This window comes from Eubalaena glacialis, chromosome 2 (assembly GCF_028564815.1).
Source record: "Eubalaena glacialis isolate mEubGla1 chromosome 2, mEubGla1.1.hap2.+ XY, whole genome shotgun sequence".
Taxonomy (NCBI): domain Eukaryota; kingdom Metazoa; phylum Chordata; class Mammalia; order Artiodactyla; family Balaenidae; genus Eubalaena; species Eubalaena glacialis.
The window spans coordinates 60,931,149-60,953,358 of NC_083717.1; the positions used below are offsets into that span (position 1 = coordinate 60,931,149).

Here is a 22,210-nt window from a genome sequence, read left to right on the forward strand (position 1 = left end):
TACAGAACACCCACTGAATGCTGGCAGAAGACGTCAGACCTCCCAAAAGGCAAGAAAATCCCCACGTACTTGGGTAGGGCAAAAGAAAAAAGAAATAACAGAGACAAAAGAATAGGGACGGGACCTGCACCAGTGGGAGGGAGCTGTGAAGGAGGAAAGGTTTCCACACACTAGGAAGCCCCTTCGTGGGCAGAGACTGCGGGTGGCAGAGGGGGGAAAGCTTCAGAGCCACGGAGGAGAGCGCAGCCACAGGGGTGCGGAGGGCAAAGCGGAGAGATTCCCGCACAGAGGATCGGCGCCGAGCAGCACTCACCAGCCCGAGAGGCTTGTCTGCTCAGCCGCTGGGGCGGGCGGGGGCTGGGAGCTGAGGCTCGGGCTTCGGTGCTAGCCGGGAGGGAGTCCGGGAAAAAGACTGCAGCTGCCGAAGAGGCAAGAGACTTTTTCTTGCCTCTTTGTTTCGCAGCGCGCAAGGAGAGGGGATTCAGAGCGCCGCCTAAACGAGCTCCAGAGACGGGCACGAGCCGCGGCTATCAGCGCGGATCCCACAGCAACAGGGGCGCAGAGGGAAAAACGGAGAGATTCCCGCACAGAGGCTCGGCGCCGAGCAGCACTCACCAGCCCGAGAGGCTTGTCTGCTCACCCGCCGGGGCGGGCAGGGGCTGGGAGCTGAGGCTCGGGCTTCGGTCGGATCGCAGGGAGAGGACTGGGGTTGGCGGCGTGAACACAGCCTGAAGGGGCTAGCGCACCACAGCTAGCCGGGAGGGAGCCCGAGAAAAAGTCTGCAGCTGCCGAAGAGGCAAGAGACTTTTTCTTGCCTCTTTGTTTCACGGCGCGCAAGGAGAGGGGATTCAGAGCGCCGCTTAAACGAACTCCAGAGACGGGCGCGAGCCGCGGCTATCAGCGCGGACCCCAGAGGCGGGCGCGAGCCGCGGCTATCAGCGCGGACCCCAGAGGCGGGCGCGAGCCGCGGCTATCAGCGCGGACCCCAGAGGCGGGTGCGAGCCGCGGCTATCAGCGCGGACCCCAGAGACGGGCATGAGACACTAAGGCTGCTGCTGCCGCCACCAAAAAGCCTGTGTGTGAGCACAGGTCACTCTCCACACCGCCCCTCCCAGGAGCCAGTGCAGCCCGCCACGGCCAGGCTCCCGTGATCCGGGGACAACTTCCCCGGGAGAGCACACGGCGCGCCTCAGGCTGCTGCAACGTCACGCCGGCTTCTGCCGCCGCAGGCTCGCCCCGCCTCCTCTGTACCGCTCCCTCCCCCCCCCCACCCGAATCAGTTGCTCCTTTAACCCCATTCTGTCTGGGCGGGGAACAGACGCCCTCAGTCTGGCCTGACTGAGCCAGAGCCCCCGAATCAGCTGCTCCTTTAACCCCATTCTGTCTGGGCGGGGAACAGACGCCCTCAGGCGACCTACATGCAGAGGCGGGTCCAAATCCAAACCTGAACCCCGGGAGCTGTACGAACAAAAAAGAGAAAGGGAAATCTCTCCCAGCAGCCTCAGAAGCAGCGGATTAAAGCTCCACAAACAACTTGATGTGCCTGCATCTGTTGAATACCTGAATAGACAACGAATCATCCCAAATTTAGGAGGTGGACTTTGGGAGCAGGATATATTAATTTTTCCCCTTTTCCTTTTTTTTGTGAGTGTATATGTGTATGCTTCTGGGTGAGATTTTGTCTGTATAGCTTTGCTCTCACCGTTAGTCCTAGGGTTAGGTCTGTCCTTTTTTTTTTTTACTTAAAAAAAATTTTTTTCCCTAATAAATGTTTTCTTAATAATTTTTTCCTTATTTTCTATTTTTAAAAAATTAAAAAAAAATTTTTAATAAGTTTTTTCATATTTTTTATTTTAAAAAGTTAAAAAATTTTTTTCTTAATAAATTTTTTTCGTAATAATTTTTTTCTTATTTTTATTATAAAAAATTAATAAATCTATTTTTAAAAAATTAAAAATTTTTTCTTAATAAATTTATTCTTAATAATTTTTTTTCTTATTTTTTATTATAATAGCTTTATTTTATTTTATTTTATCCTCTTTCTTTCTTTCTTTCTATTTTTCCTCCCTTTAATTCTGAGGCATGTGGATGAAAGGCTCTTGGTGCTCCAGCCAGGCATCAGGGCTTGCCTCTGAGGTGGGAGAGCCAACTTCAGGACACTGGTCCACAAGAGACCTCCCAGCTCCACGTAATACCAAATGGCAAAAATCTCTCAGAGATCTCCATCTCAACATCAAGACCCAGCTTCACTCAACGACCAGCAAGCTACAGTGCTGGACACCCTATGCCAAACAACTAGCAAGACAGGAACACAGCCCCATCCATTAACAGAGAGGCTGCCTAAAATCATAATAAGGCCACAGACACCCCAAAACACACCACCAGACGTGGACGTGCCCACCAGAAAGACAAGATCCAACCTCATCCACCAGAACACAGGCACTAGTCCCCTCCACCAGGAAGCCTACACAACCCACGGAACCAACCGTAGCCACTGGGGACAGATACCAAAAACAACGGGAACTACGAACCTGCAGGCTGTGAAAAGGAGACCCCAAACACAGTAAGATAAGCAAAATGAGAAGACAAAAAAACACACAGCAGGTGAAGGAGCAGGGTCAAAACACACCAGACCTAACAAAAGAAGAGGAAATAGGCAGTCTACCTGAAAAAGAATTCAGAATAATGATAGTAAAGATGATCCAAAATCTTGGAAATAGAATAGACAAAATGCAAGAAACATTTAACAAGGACGTAGAAGAACTAAAGAGGAACCAAGCAATGATGAAAAACACAATAAATGAAATTAAAAATACTCTAGACGGGATCAATAGCAGAATAACTGAGGCAGAAGAACGGATAAGTGACCTGGAAGATAAAATGGTGGAAATAACTACTGCAGACCAGAATAAAGAAAAAAGAATGAAAAGAACTGAGGACAGTCTCAGAGACCTCTGGGACAACATTAAACGCACCAACATTCGAATCATAGGGGTCCCAGAAGAAGAAGAGAAAAAGAAAGGGACTGAGAAAATATTTGAAGAGATTATAGTTGAAAACTTCCCTAATATGGGAAAGGAAATAGTTAATCAAGTCCTGGAAGCACAGAGAGTCCCACACAGGATAAATCCAAGGAGAAACACACCGAGACACATATTAATCAAACTATCAAAAATTAAATATGAAGAAAACATATTAAAAGCAGCAAGGGAAAAACAACAAATAACACACAAGGGAATCCCCATAAGGTTAACAGCTGATCTTTCAGCAGAAACTCTGCAAGCCAGAAGGGAGTGGCAGGATATACTTAAAGTGATGAAGGAGAAAAACCTACAACCAAGATTACTCTACCCAGCAAGGATCTCATTCAGATTTGATGGAGAAATTAAAACCTTTACAGACAAGCAAAAGCTGAGAGAGTTCAGCACCACCAAACCAGCTTTACAACAAATGCTAAAGGAACTTCTCTAGGCAAGAAACACAAGAGAAGGAAAACACCTACAATAACAAACCCAAAACATTTAAGAAAATGGGAATAGGAAAATACATATCGATAATTACCTTAAATGTAAATGGATTAAATGCTCCCACCAAAAGACACAGACTGGCTGAATGGATACAAAAACAAGACCCATATATATGCTGTCTACAAGAGACCCACTTCAGACCTAGAGACACATACAGACTGAAAGTGAGGGGATGGAAAAAGATATTCCATGCAAATGGAAATCAAAAGAAAGCTGGAGTAGCAATTCTCATATCAGACAAAATAGACTTTAAAATAAAGACTATTACAAGAGACAAAGAAGGACACTATATAATGATCAAGGGATTGATCCAAGAGGAAGGTATAACAATTGTAAATATTTATGCACCCAAAATAGGAGCACCTCAATACATAAGGCAAATACTAACAGCCATAAAAGGGGAAATCGACAGTAACACAATCATAGTAGGGGACTTTAACACCCCACTTTCACCAATGGACAGATCATCCAAAATGAAAATAAATAAGGAAACACAAGCTTTAACTGATACATTAAACAAGATGGACTTAATTGATATTTATAGGACATTCCACCCAAAAACAACAGAATACACATTTTTCTCAAGTGCTCATGGAACATTCTCCAGGATAGATCATATCTTGGGTCACAAATCAAGCCTTGGTAAATTTAAAAAAATTGAAATTGTATCAAGTATCCTTTCCGACCACAGCGCTATGAGACTAGATATCAATTACAGGAAAAGATCTGTAAATAATACAAACACATGGAGGCTACACAATACACTACTTAATAACAAAGTGATCACTGAAGAAATCAAAGGGGAAATCAAAAAATACCTAGAAACAAATGACAATGGAGACACGACGACCCAAAACCTATGGGATGCAGCAAAAGCAGTTCTAAGAGGGAAGTTTATAGCAATACAAGCCTACATCAAGAAACAGGAAACATCTCAAATAAACAAGCTAACCTTGCACCTAAAGCAATTAGAGAAAGAAGAACAAAAAAACCCCAAAGCTAGCAGAAGGAAAGAAATCATAAAGATCAGATCAGAAATAAATGAAAAAGAAATGAAGGAAACAATAGCAAAAATCAATGAAACTAAAAGCTGGTTCTTTGGGAAGATAAACAAAATTGATAAACCATTAGCCAGACTCATCAAGAGAAAAAGGGAGAAGACTCAAATCAATAGAATTAGAAATGAAAAAGGAGAAGTAACCACTGACACTGCAGAAATACAAACGATCATGAGAGATTACTACAAGCAACTCTATGCCAATAAAATGGACAACCTGGAAGAAATGGACAGATTCTTAGAAATGCACAACCTGCCGAGACTGAACCAGGAAGAAATAGAAAATATGAACAGACCAATCACAAGCACTGAAATTGAAACCTTGATTAAAAATCTTCCAACACACAAAAGCCCAGGACCAGATGGCTTCAGAGGAGAATTATATCAAACATTTAGAGAAGAGCTAACACCTATCCTTCTCAAACTCTTCCAAAATATTGCAGAGGGAGGAACACTCCCCAACTCATTCTACGAGGCCACCATCACCCTGATACCAAAACCAGACAAAGATGTCACAAAGAAAGAAAACTACAGGCCAATATCACTGATGAACATAGATGCAAAAATCCTCAACAAAATACTAGCAAACAGAATCCAACAGCACATTAAAAGGATTATACACCATGATCAAGTGGGGTTTATTCCAGGAATGCAAGAATTCTTCAATATACGCAAATCAATCAACGTGATACATCATATTAACAAATTGAAGGAGAAAAACCATATGATCATCTCAATCGATGCAGAGAAAGCTTTCAACAAAATTCAACACCCATTTATGATAAAAGCCCTGCAGAAAGTAGGCATAGAGGGAACTTTCCTCAACATAATAAAGGCCATATATGACAAACCCACAGCCAACATTGTCCTCAATGCTGAAAAACTGAAACCATTTCCACTAAGATCAGGAACAAGACAAGGTTGCCCACTCTCACCACTATTATTCAACATAGTTTTGGAAGTGTTAGCCACAGCAATCAGAGAAGAAAAAGAAATAAAAGGAATCCAAATCGGAAAAGAAGAATAAAGCTGTCACTGTTTGCAGATGACATGATACTATACATAGAGAATCCTAAAGATGCTACCAGAAAACTACTAGAGCTAATCAATGAATTTGGTAAAGTTGCAGGATACAAAATTAATGCACAGAAATCTCTTGCATTCCTATATACTAATGATGAAAAATCTGAAAGTGAAATTAAGAAAACACTCCCGTTTACCATTGCAACAAAAAGAATAAAATATCTAGGAAGAAACCTACCTAAGGAGACAAAAGACCTGTATGCAGAAAATTATAGGACACTGATGAAAGAAATTAAAGATGATACAAATAGATGGAGAGATATACCATGTTCTTGGATTGGAAGAATCAACATTGTGAAAATGACTCTGCTACCCAAAGCAATCTACAGATTCAATGCAATCCCTATCAAACTACCACTGGCATTTTTCACAGAACTAGAACAAAAAATTTCACAATTTGTATGGAAACACAAAAGACCCCGAATAGCCAAAGCAATCTTGAGAACGAAAAATGAAGCTGGAGGAATCAGGCTCCCTGACTTCAGACTATATTACAAAGCTACAGTAATGAAGACAGTTTGGTACTGGCACAAAAACAGAAATATAGATCAATGGAACAGGATAGAAATCCCAGAGATAAGCCCACGCACATATGGTCACCTTATCTTTGATAAAGGAGGCAAGCATATGCAGTGGAGAAAAGACAGCCTCTTCAATAAGTGGTGCTGGGAAAATTGGACAGGTACATGTAAAAGTATGAAATTAGAACACTCCCTGACACCATACACAAAAATAAACTCAAAATGGATTAAAGACCTAAGTGTAAGGCCAGACACTATCAAACTCTTAGAGGAAAACATAGGCAGAACACTCTATGACATAAATCACAGCAAGATCCTTTTTGACCCAGCTCCTAGAGAAATGGAAATAAAAACACAAATAAACAAATGGGACCTAATGAAACTTAAAAGCTTTTGCACAGCAAAGGAAACCATAAACAAGACCAAAAGACAACCCTCAGAATGGGAGAAAATATTTGCAAATGAAGCAACTGACAAAGGATTAATCTCCAAGATTTATAAGCAGCTAATGCAGCTCAATAACAAAAAAACAAACAACCCAATCCAAAAATGGGCAGAAGACCTAAATAGACATTTCTCCAAAGAAGAGATACAGATTGCCAACAGACACATGAAAGAATGCTCAACATCATTAATCATTAGAGAAATGCAAATCAAAACTACAATGAGGTATCATCTCACACCGGTCAGAATGGCCATCATCAAAAAATCTAGAAACAATAAATGCTGGAGAGGGTGTGGAGAAAAGGGAACACTCTTGCACTGTTGGTGGGAATGTAAATTGATACAGCCACTATGGAGAACAGTATGGAGGTTCCTTAAAAAACTAAAAATAGAACTACCATACGACCCAGCAATCCCACTACTGGGCATATACCCTGAGAAAACCATAATTCAGAAAGAGTCATGTACCAAAATATTCATTGCAGCTCTGTTTACAATAGCCAGGACATGGAAGCAACCTAGGTGTCCATCATCGGATGAATGGGTAAAGAAGATGTGGCACATATATACAATGGAATATTACTCAGCCATAAAAAGAAATGAAATGGAGGTATTTGTAATGAGGTGGATGGAGTTAGAGTCTGTCATACAGAGTGAAGTAAGTCAGAAAGAGAAAAAGAAATACAGTATGGTAACACATATATATGGAATCTAAGGAAAAAAAAAAAAGTCACGAAGAACCTAGTGGCAAGACGGGAATAAAGACACAGACCTACTAGAGAATGGACTTGAGGATATGGGGAGGGGGAGGGGTGAGATGTGACAGGGTGAGAGAGTGTCATGGACATATATACACTACCAAATGTAAAATAGATAGCTAGTGGGAAGCAGCCGCATAGCACAGGGAGATCAGCTTGGTGCTTTGTGACCACCTAGAGGGGTGGGATAGGGAGGGTGGGAGGAAGGGAGATGCAAGAGGGAAGAGATATGGGAACATATGTATAACTGATTTACTTTGTTATAAAGCAGAAAGTAACACACCATTGTAAAGCAATTATACTTCAATAAAGATGTTTAAAAAAAAAAAATTATCTCACAAGGATTTTAAAGCAGCCATAATAAAATTCTTCAATGAGAATTTTTAAGTGAGACAACACACTGGAAACAAATGAAAAATAGAAAGTCTAAGAAACAGAAGGTCTCAACAAAGAAATAGAAGATACAAAGAATAAAATTACAGAACTGAAATTATAATAACTGAAATTAAAAAGCCAATGGATGGGCTAAACAGGAGAATGGTGGGGACAGAAGAAAGAATCAGTGAACTAGAAGATAAAACAATAGAAGTTACCCAATCTAAATAACAAAAGACATAGACTGAATACTAATGAACAGAGCTTCAGGGAGCTGTGAAATTATAACAAAAGATCCAACATTCACGTCATCAGAGTCTTGGAAGTAGAGGAGAAAAAGGGTAGGGCTGAAAAAATACTGGAAAAAATATGGTTGAAAAAAGTTTCCCAAATTTGGCAAAAGACATAAACCTAAAGATTCAAGAAGCTGAACAAATCTCAAACAGCATAAATCCAGAGAAATCCACACCAAGACATACAATAGTGAAATTTCTGAAAACTAAAGACAATGAAAAAATCTTAAAAGCAGCAAGAGAGAAATGATCCTTTACCTACAGGGGAAAACCAATTTGACTATCAGTGGATTTCTCATAAAAAGCTATAGAGGTCAGAAGGAACTGGCACAATCTTTTTCAGGTGCTGAAAGAAAAAGAACTGTCAACCCAGAATTTTTCCTCCAGAAAAATATCCTTATTAAGGAATGAAGAGAAAATCAACATATTCTTAGATAAAGGAAAGATAAGAGAATTTATTGCTAGTAGACTTGCCCTAAAAGAATGGATAAAGAAAGTTCTCTAAATAGAAAGGGAATGAAAAAAGATGGAATCTTGGAACATCAGGAAGAAGGCCAAAAAGAGTAAAAATATGGATACATACAGTAAGAGTTCTTCTCCTCTCGTCTTCCAAATTATGTCTGACTGTTTAAGCAAAAATTATAATACTGTCTGATATGGTTCACAATGTATGTAAAGGAAATATTTAAAACAAGTACATATAAAATATATGTATGCATGCATATAATATACACCTATAAATAATACATGTACACATAAAAATATTAATTAAATGAGGGAGGATAAAGGAACTAAAGGAAGGTAAGGGTTCTACACTTTGCTTGAAGTAGTAAAAGGTAGCAGTGCCAGTGGTACTGTGGTACAGGAGACTGTGATCTGTTATAAATATACAACGTAATATCTAGAGCAATGATGAAAAAGTTATACAAAGAAATACATTTTAAAATACTATAGTAAATCAACATGGAATTCTAAAAAGTATTCAAGTAACCCACAGGAAAGCAGGAAAAGGAAAAGAGAAATAAAAAGAGGAAACAAACAGAAAACAAAAAATTAAATGGCAGACTTATTATGTCTTAACATATCAATAATTACCTTTATTAGCAACAGACCCAAACTGGAAACAACTAAAATGTCCTACAATAGGTGAACTGTTAAACAAATTGTGGTACATCTATACCACGAAATATACTAAATCAGCAATAAAAAGGAATGAACACACCACAATTTGGGTGGATCTCAAGGGCATTATGCTAAATGAAAATAGCCAATCTCAAAGTTTATATATATACTATATGATTCCATTTTTACGACATTCTTGAAATGACAAAATTATAGAGATGGATAACAGATTAGTGGTTTCCAGGGGTGAAGGGTGGTCAAGAGGAGGGTGTGTGTGTGTGTGTGTGTGTGTGTGTGTGTGTGTGACTATAAAGGGACAGAAGGAGGGAAATCTTTCTGGTGAGATTGCAGTCTTGGTTACACGAATGTACACATGTGATAAAACGCCAAAGAACTATTATTCACTTTATATCAATATCAATTTCTTGATTTTGGTATTATTATTCTATGGTTATATAAGATGCAACTAATAGGAGAAACTGGGTGAATGGTACAGGGGACATCTCTGTACGGTACTATCTTTGCAACTTCCTGTGAATCTATAATTATTTCAAAATATGAAGTGAATTACCTTTGTGAATACTTTAGGAGCTCACTATTGGGGTCCCTATAATATGTATAAATAAAATTTTTTCCTTTTCTCTTTAAAAAAACGATCACAACAGCTTTATTCATAATAGCTAAAACCTGGAAACAACTCAAATGTTCATTAACAGGTGAATGACTAAACAAATGGTTATGTAGTTGTACATGGAATACTACTCATAAATTAAAAAAAGAATAAACCACTATATGCACAACATGGATGAATCTCAAAAATATTAAGCTGAGAGAAAGAAGCCACACACAAAAGAGTTCACAGTGAACAGTTCCATTTATACAACATTCTGGAATAGGCAAAACTAAGGTGATCAGTAGTTGCTAGGGCTTAAATGTAGGTAGAGGTTTTGAACAAAAAGGGACAGTTTGAAGTTTTCTGGGGTGATGGGTCTACCTGTATCCTGTTTGTAGCAGTAGTTTACATGGATCTGTACATCTGTTAAAGCTCATAGAACTAATAAAAAAGTAAATTTTACTGTATGTAGAAATTTAAAACAACAATAATAAAAACCATCATTTCCCATCACAGCTTTTAAGTCCCATCTTCAATTATTTGATAGATAAGAGTAGAGTTGAACCTTGAACAACGTTAGTTTGAATGGCATGGGTCCACTTACATGCAGATATTTTTTAATACTAAATTCAATACTCAATATTTTTCAGTACTACATGGTCCATGGTTGGTTGAATCCATGGATGTGGAAGAAATGGAGATACAGAGGGCTGACTATAAATGACACCTGGATCAACCCCTCTGTTATTCAAGGGTGAGCTGTATTCTACTCCTACTACTGTCACTACCTAGTTGGTGCTGAGTAAGTAATTTACCCTCTAACCCTTGGTTTCTCTTTGTAAAATGAAAGGAAATAATTAAATGATCTGTAAAGCTTATTCCTATTCTAAAACCTATTCCTATTCCGTGCTTCTGTTAAATTTGTATTATCTCAGAATTAATAAGGAACACAAAATATTTCTATGCACTCAAGCGGATTCTATAATCTTGCTTCAGACAGTGCGGGCTGGCTTTCAATATTCTCTGCTATTGGTTTTCTGTGATCTTTTTATGGGCTCTTAATGTCTGACCTTAGTTACTAGCTTTGAGTAGATGACTCAGACTATATGGGCTATACAAGATTTCTATTCCCTTTATCACATCAGACCTTCTCTATATTTTGCTTTTAAAAAGTCTGTGAACCAGTATTCATGCTAGAAAAATGACACCTGCTATTTTTAATTTTATAAGACATGTGGTATTGGCATTACTGGAAAAGAGAAAGTAAGCCACTTTAAATGGTTTCACTCAATATAATAAAGTACTTTTTTTTTTTAACCTGTATGGAAAATCTGCAGTTCCCCAAATCTCTTACAATCCTTCATATCTCCTGTAGAAGACCTGCAGACTAGCAACATCTCAGACTACCAAGTCTTGTATTGAAATGTTCTGTTCCTATATAAGAATGAGCAAAGCCAGCAAGGGAATTCATACAATTTTAATTTCAAATTCAGTGTTCATAGAAAACCCTGGTTGCAATCCCAAATGGCCTTTGGTTTAAATTTTTTTTTTTTTTGGAGATGGGGTTTCATAAAAGAAATAAGACAAGAACAAATGATTATCTATTTCAACACTCTCAATTACATCCAACAGAATAATTTTTGAATACTTATAAAAATCATCCAATCTTCTTACTTTGAGAAATAAGAAAAATAAAAGTGGCATGTATATATGCCAACAAATATTCCATTAACTATACTTGCTTGATACTATTTTTCTCTGATGAATCCAAATAACCAGGCAACTACAGATGAACTGATAATACAAATGTAGGCCAACTGATTCTGTTACTCTCCTTTATCATCTACACTTCTTTTTTTAAAAATATGAATCAATTCATTTAATTCTTTAAAATACATACTAAGATATAAAATAAGTCCTGAGCTACATATAACTGTTAAATAGCAGTACATTTGGAAAAGGAAAACTAATCAGTATTTCCTTATAACTCCACTGTCATGTTAACCTTTAAGAAGGAAGCTGCAAATCTAAGTTTATTGCATTTCCTCAGTGTTGAGACCACACATGCAAACACACATACATACACACACACACACAAACCAACATCTCTGTATTTCCCTCACTGCCATCCTTAGATTTACTGAAGATGACATTGAAAAGGATCTGAGAGTTCCTCAAATTTCCATACATCTATTAAGAACTTATCTCATTCTTAGAAAGTACCCTGGTACAGAAACTAAACCCCATATAAAAAAGCAAATCTATTGATATATTAATACTGAATCAATCTCCTGGCAGAACATTTTATTTAGTGCTACCAAATTTGTAAACAAGACTGAAAAAAAAAAAGTGTTTCAACAATTTCTTTACAGAAGTAGTTTTATAAAAAATTAAAAGGCTTAATGTATGAACCCATGTCTTCTGAACTACTGGTGTACTGAGGGAATGTTTTAAAATGAATGAGGCACCATCCTGGAAGCCTGGCTCTTTAACCCTAAAGCCAAACAAGGGAAACTCAAAAATCACAGAAAAAAAAGCCCAATCACTTTAAAAAATTCTAAGTGCTCAGCTCAATATCATAACTTTATTATGACCACTAAATCACAGCTGGCCAATGAGAAGCTGATTGTAGTCCTTAAAACTCACTGTAGTCTGGGTAAGCAAGACAGTCATATTAAAATAGGTACAATTCAGTAAAAAAATGTTTATGTCAGGTGTTTAAAGTTTCCAGGAGACTAGCTCTTGAGTTATCTCAAAACAAAAACTAAATATCAACTACTGTGAAGTGGCCTTTTCATATTTTCCTTTCAAGAGCTTTAAAAGCAGTGGTTGAAAAAACCCTTGCACATGTTTTGAGGCCAGATTCAAAACGGAGAACTAAAGACCAGTCTATTCAAGTTTTCCTCAAATGCCATTTCCCTGAATACCATGGATCTGATGACGTTAGAATGGGAGCTGGCTGCAAGGCGGGGCTCTGTAGGGAAGGGCATGTGGAAGAAACGTCAGCCAACAGGGCAAAAGAATCTTTAAAATTCTCTTAAGGAAGAAAGACTTTAAGAAAAACATTTTTCTTCTCTAATTTAAGTCAAATCTTACACTGTTGCTTTCAATTTTGTTGTGTACCTATTCCATCCTTTATTGTTTTATTTGATTAGAAACATATGGAAGATCCTCCTTCCATTTATTAGTTCTATAGAATATAGTTTATAGTTTATAAAAAACTTTAATATAGAATAAAAATAGATATTTTATTAATGACCAAATTTTCATATCCACAGAGAAAGCACCATCACATCATGTAATCTAGAAAATCACCTTCTTTTAAAGGAAGGAAAATTGGGGGTCAAGACTGTAAAAGAATAACTGCTAACATCCATATTCTAGTTTTAAGATAATTTTCTTTCCAATTAAAAAAATACATGTTATTTACAGAAAGCTACCAAGGTAAAGCAATTTGTTGTTCTGCACAGCAGGATCACTGGCATGGGGACAGTTAATGTTTCCACAGCTACAGAGTGGAAATAGGAAAGAAAATTGAGTTCACATCACTAAAGGCAATGAAATAATTAAATAATTTCGTGTAAAATTTAGCTTCCCACAGGTATTTGTTCGTTCGTCTTATATCCTTTTGCATTAACTGTCTTAAGTTCTCCTTAGCTCATCTACAATTTATAAGTACTTTATTACGAAGTATGGTTTCTCTATGAATTATCAATACTTTGTTGAGGATAAAGCAATTCAAATAGTACACTACTGATAAACACAAAAATACTAAAAGTCAATTATACCTACTCCTAATCCAGGAATAAATGAAAACAAATATTAAATCAACTTGTAGACCCTAGGTTTTGCCCCCTTCCTTCCCTCTTTGTTTCTGCTATTTATACTGCTGTAGTCATTACTACTTTTATACTAGGGAATGTTTCTTTTTCCTGCTTGGATTTGTTTCATAAATCACTGAATTCTCACTTTCTCCCACAATAGGACTTCATCACAAAGATGTAATTAATCCCACTAAAGCAAGGAAACATGGCAAACTTTAGGTTGACAGTCAGTCATTTAGTTTAGGCTCAGCTATGTGACCCTAGACCAATTCAATTGCTCATCTGTACAATGATGATGATGATATTTAATCCACAAGATTGTGGTGAAGCTTGTATGAGATTAATGTATGTGAAAGAGCTTTGGATGTTTAAAGTGTCATACAAATGTAAGGGTCTCAGTTTCTTCATCTATCATATAGGAGGATTCAGTTAGGTGATCTCTAAAGACTTCTCATCTCTAAAAAGTCTTTGATATTTACGCATGAATCACATTAAAAAATCTACTTACTCTTGGGATAATTTCATAGTTGTAAGAGACTCAGGGAACAATTAACTCAACCTTCTCATCTCACAAAATGAGTCCAAAAGCAGGCTAAGAGACTGGCAGATCACATAAGTCAGTAGGAAAGTTGGGAGTAGGAAGGACTCAGACCTGACTCCCACCTCAACATTCTTTCTATCATGTGATGTTGTTCACTATTTTGTGAATTTAAACTCTCTCTTCACCACAGCTTAAACAATTATCTTTACAAACAGATTACAATGAAAAGCTTATTAAGAAAATGTGAGTATTACTCTGGTGAAGATGACTTAACTATTAATAGCCCAATTAAGAATGTTTACAAATGTCACTAATAGCAAAAGGAGCTTAGATCAAACTGTCCAGCTATTCAGTTGGTTTGTGTGATATTCAATTTTAAGTCAATAGGTATAATGTAAACCCTACCAAACCTTTCACAGTACAGCGTTTTAATTCTGCTTTTGTTACTTACTAGCTATGTGATTTTGGGCAATTTATTTCTCTGAGCTTCAGTCTCTTCCTCTTTCTTTAAAACAGGGATAATACCAAGTATGTCACCTGGCTGTTGTGAATTAAATGATCTAGCTCAGGTTAAGACCCTATGACAGTGTCTGGCACATACTAGGTGCTCTACAAATATTAGTTTCCTTCTCTAATCTTCTAAACTTTAGGAGAATAGAGACTGTTTCTTCTCCTTTTACTTTATCAGAAATATTTATTAAATTAAATATATGGGGTCCTGGTCCTCAACTTCAGTTATAAGCAACTGTACAACTAAACCTAAATAAAATGAGGAGCAGTGTGACAAAATGGAAGGCAAATGGGGTTTGGAGTCAACAAATCTGAGTTTGAATCCTTGTCTGACTATCTAGTAGCTTTTTATCTTGAGCAAGTTACCAGACCTCTCAAGCTTCTTATCTGAAAATGTGACTTTTATCTAGCTTTTTATGATTCTGTTGTTCATATTAACAGACATCACAAATACCTAGAAAGGGGCCTATCTTATTCCTCTTTGTCTCTTCCATACTAAGGCAAAGTTCAAAATTATAAGTTCTGCTGTTGGAATAAGGCAGGAGATTGGAAAAAAAAAAAAAAGAGATTCAAGATTAGAATAAATGTGTTACATTAAGAAAAGAAAAAGTACAAACCCAGTTTAACTGGCACCAACTCTAGGCATTATGTCATTGCTTCCTTTCCTTTCCTGAGGAATGGACCTCAAATATTCTTTTCCTACAGGAAGAGCAAAGTGGGGAATGTTTATTAGTGAAGGTCATTTGACTCACACTTTAAAACTGAGCATTTTAAAATTTACCATAACAAAGTGAGAGAGTGGCATGGACATATATATACTACCAAATGTAAAATAGATAGCTAGTGGGAAGCAGCCACATAGCACAGGGAGATCAGCTCGGTGCTTTGTGATCACCTAGAGGGGTGGGATAGGGAGGGTGGGAGGGAGACGCAAGAGGGAAGAGATATGGGGATATATGTATATGCATAGCTGATTCACTTTGTTATAAAGCAGAAACTAACACACCAATGTAAAGCAATTATACTCCAATAAAGATGTTAAAAAATAAAATAAAATAAAATAAAATTTATAAGACAGTACTTACCGTAAGCCAATACTCATTCTATTTAATGGACTTGTTTTTAAGAGGTAAAATAACCAAGAGGTGTTTTACTTTAGAAAATACTACAGGTCTAAATAGCCAAAAAGTAACCTTACCTCAAAAATTACTTTCAATGAATAACAATACTTTGTTAAAGATGACTTAAACTACTCAGAAAAGGATTCCACAAAGCACTGTAGTTCATTACAGTATGCAAAAATACTTCTAGAGCTATACTTAATCTTTTGAGTGAAGGGTGAGTGGTGAGGTATACACAACTATGAGAATCTGATGAAAGCTATGAATTGATGCCCAGAAAAATGCACATACATACATCAAATTTTGCATATAATTTTAGTTGAGTCATGAAACACAGACATTATCCTATAGATCTCTAAAACCTGTTAGCAGACGCTAAGCAACCTCTGTTTTTGAGTTTTTCAAAATAATGGACTTACAGGATTTTAGAACCTTAAGCAATTTAGCAGTCATCTAATGCAAACTGCTAATAGAAAAATGAAAAAATAGTCCCCCAGAAAGTTAAAAAGAATTAGGTAAAGCCTTACTGCACTCAGGAACAGAGAGGTATCCAACTACCATGCTAATCCACATAAGACTGACAGTGCAGAATTTAGTATAAATCAGTGCCTTTGGGTCAGAGTAATTATCACAACAGAACCAGAATTGACTTTCAAGTGGTCGTTTGGTCTAAACACATAATAGATCATCATTGATGGTTAAGAAAATGAAATTTGGACATGTGAAAAAGTTGATCAAGTCATTTAATCTTTCTTATCCTCAGGTTCTTCAAAACAAAATGGAAATAATAAAACCTACCCTTGTAGGATTATTTTAAGGATAAAATCTGATAACATGTATAAAGTATTTAACACAGTGCCTAGGTACATAGTAGGTGTTCATGAAATGATATGAATTTTAAAATATTTCTTGTCAAGTCATGGAATTGGGTAAAATATGAAATAAAATCTCAAAGTAAATGAGATGCTTGCCAGCTAAACAAAATAACTAGCAAACATTTACTGAGTATCTATACTATATTATTCAAGGTGTTACCGAGGATACAAAAAGGATAAAGTTGTCCTCCTTTCAAGGGAAACTAGGCAAAGACAGAGCTTTTTTCCTTCTCAGTTTCCTTCTTGGGTTCCTTTTTCATTTCCCCTCAGGGCTCAGCTTTTTGCCCACTTCATACTCTACCCATATTCTCTGTACTCCCACCAGGACTGAGAGGACCCTCTCATGAATACCTCTAATCCTGACCTTTCACCTGAGCATCAGACTCCTATATCTTGTTGTCTTCTGTATGTTTCCACCTGAAAGTACCATAGGTAAAATACATTAAAAACTTTTCCTAACATCTATTCCTTCTTTAAATTCCCTGCTATAGTTATTAACAGCCACTTAGACACTCAAATCAAAGTCCGACGGTAATCTCACATTTCACCAATCACTTTAAATGTCTGATTCATTTCTACTCTAAACACTTTCCATGTCTATGTCCTCAATTCATCCCTATTAATAGTATCCAAATCCAGGGCATTATCTCTCAATATGACCAAATCAGTAATCTAACTGGTCTACCCACCTCTACTCTTACCTTACTTCAAAATCATTTACCACACGCCTGCCAAAATGATCACCCTAAAATGAAAATCTTGCCACACCATGAGTATGTCAAACCCTTCAATAGCTATCTATTATCCACAGAATAAAGTCCAAGTTCACCCAAAAAATAAATGCCGAAGTATGACATATAAAGTCCTCAATGACCTGGCTCATGCCTATCTCTTCAGCTTCATTTCCTATCTCCCACTTCATCACACTACAGCCATACTGAACTATTTGTCAAGCTTCATGCTGTTCTCTTTGTCGATATAAACTTACACTCCTCCCATGAATAGGAAATTCTTACTTGTTCTTCAAGATTCAGGTCCAAGATCATCTTCTCTGGGAAGCCTCCAGAGTATACTTCCCTACCCCACCAAGCTCACACATTATCACAACAAGCACTCAGGAGATATTTGTTAAACTGAACTGAAACTAAGCAAACTAACAACAAACAGCAAATAATTTATACATATCAAGCCAGTGAGAAGGGCAACTAGATGGATTTCAGTGTTTCTTTGGAAAAAAGTCTTGATCTAGGGATACGAGGAGTAATAGTTCAGATTGTTGAAGAAAGGAAATTAAAGTATTTGAGTGAGTAAAACAGAGATGGAAATGGACACATTTAGAGGAGACGTGTAAGACAAGACTGGAGGGATAGTAAACAGCAGATATAAACTCACGAATGTAGCCATCCATATAAAAAGATTTAGAGACACAACCAATAAATCACCAAAGATTTTTTAAACAGTTTTCTCTGAAACTATATGATGTAGTTGCCATTTACAGATACTACCCTCTACTTCAATTAGAGAGATATTAGTTTAGAAAGATGTTTTCATCTTTTAGTTAATCTCTTGCATTTTTATAAGTTTGAGAAGGTACTCTCACTTAATTAGCATGTACTGAAGAACTTTACATAAAATCCTGAAATTATAACATATCTCTATATGGCACAATAGTTTACTGAAATTGGAATAAGGTAACACAGACTCTCTTTCAGTTAGTTCAAGGGCTAGTCAATCTCATTAAATAATCTTTAATATTAGAACATTAGGTTGCTCCAAATCAGCAGTGGAAAATGAAAATATAGTAAGCTTAATGCCAATTCACAGAGGAATTCAACTGTAAATATTTTGCTTTCTGAATGCAGAATTAAAGAATATCAATCCTGAAACTTAAATACACTAGTCATAGTACAGAAGAAGAACAGATGTATGAGGTATTCCCATATGAAGAGTGAAGATTAAGGTTATCTACCATGAATAAGAAGAGGAAAAAAATGCTGTTATCCCTGAACTACACTTCATGACACAAAATCTACTGCTTGCAGTAAAAACAGAGAAGACTCACCCTAATATATTAACTAGAAAACCATACAATAGTCAGAAGAGGATCACGTTAGAGGAATAAATAAAACAAGTAAATCAGCCACCCCAAACTGAAGCATCTCTAAGTGGATGTCTGTATCATTGTATCATTGTTATTTTATATACTTGACAATATAGCTGTATAAGATAATAACAACCCTAGGTACATCTTCTATATCAAGAGGAAAGGTGATTAGAAAACAGATATATGTAAATAAGCACAGAAGCACTTTGGAGCTTAAAAATCATTTGCATGGAGTTGTATGTCTCCTTGTCCTTGACTGTAAATGCCAATTCCCTGCTTTCAGGTTTGCAGACAGTAAAAAGAGAGATACAAAGCTGAATGTTAATTTTCAACATAACACTGATGTTATGTCAGAAGAGATGGGTGATTCTCACTCTCACATCATACTTGCCATTTTAAAACACCCCTACTGATATGAACTAACATTCATGAATAACAGATTAAAAAATCCTTTTGAGCTGTTGTATTTAAGCAAATTGACAGATATGAATGCACAAACACTAGTCTTGGATCATGAAATCCCCTCACACATGAACACCACTGTAAAATAAATTTCTCTAAGAGAATAGGGACTGAAAATGTTGCAAGTCTGCTAAAGAGAAAAACATCAAGCTATAAAAGAAACTGGCAGCCTACCAATATGATAGTGACGAACATGTTATGCTCAAGTGTGCTGTAAATGATCATTTAGATGCTGTCAATATCACCTATATTTCTTTAATATTCTGTTTTGTGAAAAACCCATTGGCTTAGGGAATATGGAATCATCCATCTGCAAGAGCAAACTGTTTTTGTCTGATATGGATTTATTTTTTCAACAAGAAAAGAGATATATATTTCTTGGGATCATAATCTCAAGCATACATTGGGACTAATGTCTGTACTGTACAAATGTAAGGATTATTCATAAAAGAGTAGATTTTATACACACACAGTCGATTCTTGCTATGTGTGGTAGTTATGTTCTATAAAGTTTCTGTGAACACTGAATTGGTGAATACTGTGCTTCCATTGCTTCTAGGAAATGGGAAACACAGCGTTAGATTCCTGCAAGCCTCTGCTTACAACATTTTATCAACCTATCAATATGTAAGTTTTTTTTTAATGTGTACTTCGGTTTAGAGATACCTTATTTAATATATACTGTTGATTCATTAAAATCGAACTCACAGCCAACAGCACAGTTCATGACTGAACAAAAGCTTATCTAACACACGTATTTTCGCCATTAGGCACATCACAACCTTCTTGTGCTTAAGTACACTACACAGTATTTCAGCACAATATTTGGAGGCCATGTTAAACAGTGAAATCACACCCCAAAAAAGCATAAAAATGTGAAAAACATGGCACTAAGGAGATAGCAAAAAAGATGCTTCTTTATAGTATGTGAGTTGAAACAAGAAGGCAAGATGTCACCTTGCTCAACCTCAGCTGAGAATGTACACATCAGGCACCTCAATTTTTCTGCCACTCTGTCTAGGTCTGCAAATGATTGTGAAAGCACGACAATTACTGATTTGGGAGTTTAAATCTTAGCAAGTAAGTGAATTTGAAAATATGGAATCCATGAATAATGAGGATCAAATGTGTATATATGTTTACATATGTGTGTGTGTATACGTACACACACATATGAATGATGTGACATATGACATCTGGCAGGAAAGACAAGTTATGGGACTCTCTGGTTTGAGACTCTCCTAAGGTCCAGTCCTATATTTCCTTTTGGCACACCGGATACCTCTACCTGAATGTCCTATCAGCACTTCAAACTTAAAAGACCAAGCTCATCTTCTGCACCTACCCTAAACCTGTCTTCTGCTATATTACTTCTCCAATAATAGCACCATCTCATCTACTCATTGTGACTCTGACTCCCTTCTCCATCCTAGCCAGGGAGCAAATCATGTTGATTCTTCCTCTGAAATATCTCTTAAAGTTATCTCCCCCTGCCCAAGCCCACTACAGTTATCACTAAATGCCTTTCTATCATTTGGACCACTGGCACAGTTTACTGTCTTCCCTCTCTATCTTCTACCCCAGAATCACAGGTGATATTACTGTCACAGGTGATATTACTGTTATTTTTCCAAACCTAATTACACTCTTCACTTTCTGGTACCTATAAGATGAGCCTGAGACTTCTTGGTATGGTATACACGTTCTTTTATGACTTGGCACCAAACCATCTTTTTAGACTCACCTACTGACACTCTTCTCTGATAAACTGTATATTCTAGCCATAATAATTTATTTCCCATTATTTGAATATATCATACTTTTTAAAGGCCCTTTATGCATGTTATAAATTTCACTAGCAATCCTCTTTCTTCCATTTTCTACTTGCCCTTAAGGCTTCTGCTGATGGCACCTCCTCTGTGAAGTCTTTCCTAATAAGCCTCTACCTCCACCTTAGTCAGTCTTGCCTGTTCTTCCACAGTATTTTCACATACTTCTATCACAGAATTCCTTAAGTTAAGTTCTAATTATTAACAGAGAAGGTGCGAGAATGCACAAGGTTGGCCAATTACTATTATAGTTAGGTGGTGATGGGGATTCATTATACCACTGTGTACCATAGTGTGTATGTTAAATGTCCATTAAAGGAAAGCTAAAAAATTGAGGGCGGGGGTGGGGGGAGGAAGGGGGAGGGAAGAAGGGAAGGTGGGAGGGAGGGAGGGAGGGAGGGAGAGAAGTTGTCTACAAGTAATCGAAAACCTGACTTATGTGTGACTTAAACAAATAGGGTACTAATTTTTTCCCCCCCACATAAGAAGTCCAGAGATAGGTAGTCAAGGGTTGGTATAGAGGCTCAAGAAGGTCATCAAAGACCAAGGCTCTTTCTATCTTTTTGCTCCATTAATTGTGTTGATTTGCTGCTTCAAAGTTGTTTGCTATACATGCAGGCATTACCTCTGCATTCAAGACAAGTAAAAGGACAGTGTCAGTCACACCTTTACCTCTTCAATAGAAAAAACAAAAGCTTTTTTCGGTGCCCTCAGCAAACTCAGCTTATATCACATTGTCTATGGCTGTCCAACAGTGCCTTAATGGCCTGATCTCCTTGAGGGCAGAGACAATTTTATTTTAGCAACCAATCCAGTACCTAGCACATAGAGGTTCTCTGTAATTAATGAATGTATGAGTCTAATAAAGGAAACAGTGGCAAGTATCATAACACAAACTCTGCTTTCCTAATTTTCTTTTTGTTAAATAATATAATAAAAGGTGCTCTAAAAATTACCAGTGCTATACAAATAAGAGATTATTACTATTACAGTAGTTTGACATCTATAATCATGAAATATTTTACAATTATTGTTCTCTCCGTAGAGTACCAGAGGATTAATAAGTCAAGAGACCTGAATTTTTGTCCAAGCAAAACACTGAATCTTGATGAACCTCAGTTTACCTAAAAAATAATATTTCCCAGGGTTGC

General features: G+C 37.1%; 1 protein-coding gene across 7 annotated transcripts in view; it reads right to left on the minus strand.

Annotated features, from left to right (window-relative positions):
- The window catches only part of PEAK1 (pseudopodium enriched atypical kinase 1), a 310,952-nt gene that overhangs the window by 158,068 nt on the left and 130,674 nt on the right, over positions 1-22,210 (minus strand). For 5 of the 7 annotated variants that reach the window (XR_009699356.1, XM_061180025.1, XM_061180024.1 and 2 more), the window contains one exon: positions 15,286-15,367. The exons of the other annotated variants lie outside the window; for them this stretch is intronic. The gene's annotated coding sequence lies outside the window, so the exon portion shown is untranslated. The remainder of the gene's footprint in view (positions 1-15,285; positions 15,368-22,210) is intronic. 7 annotated transcript variants of the gene reach the window in all.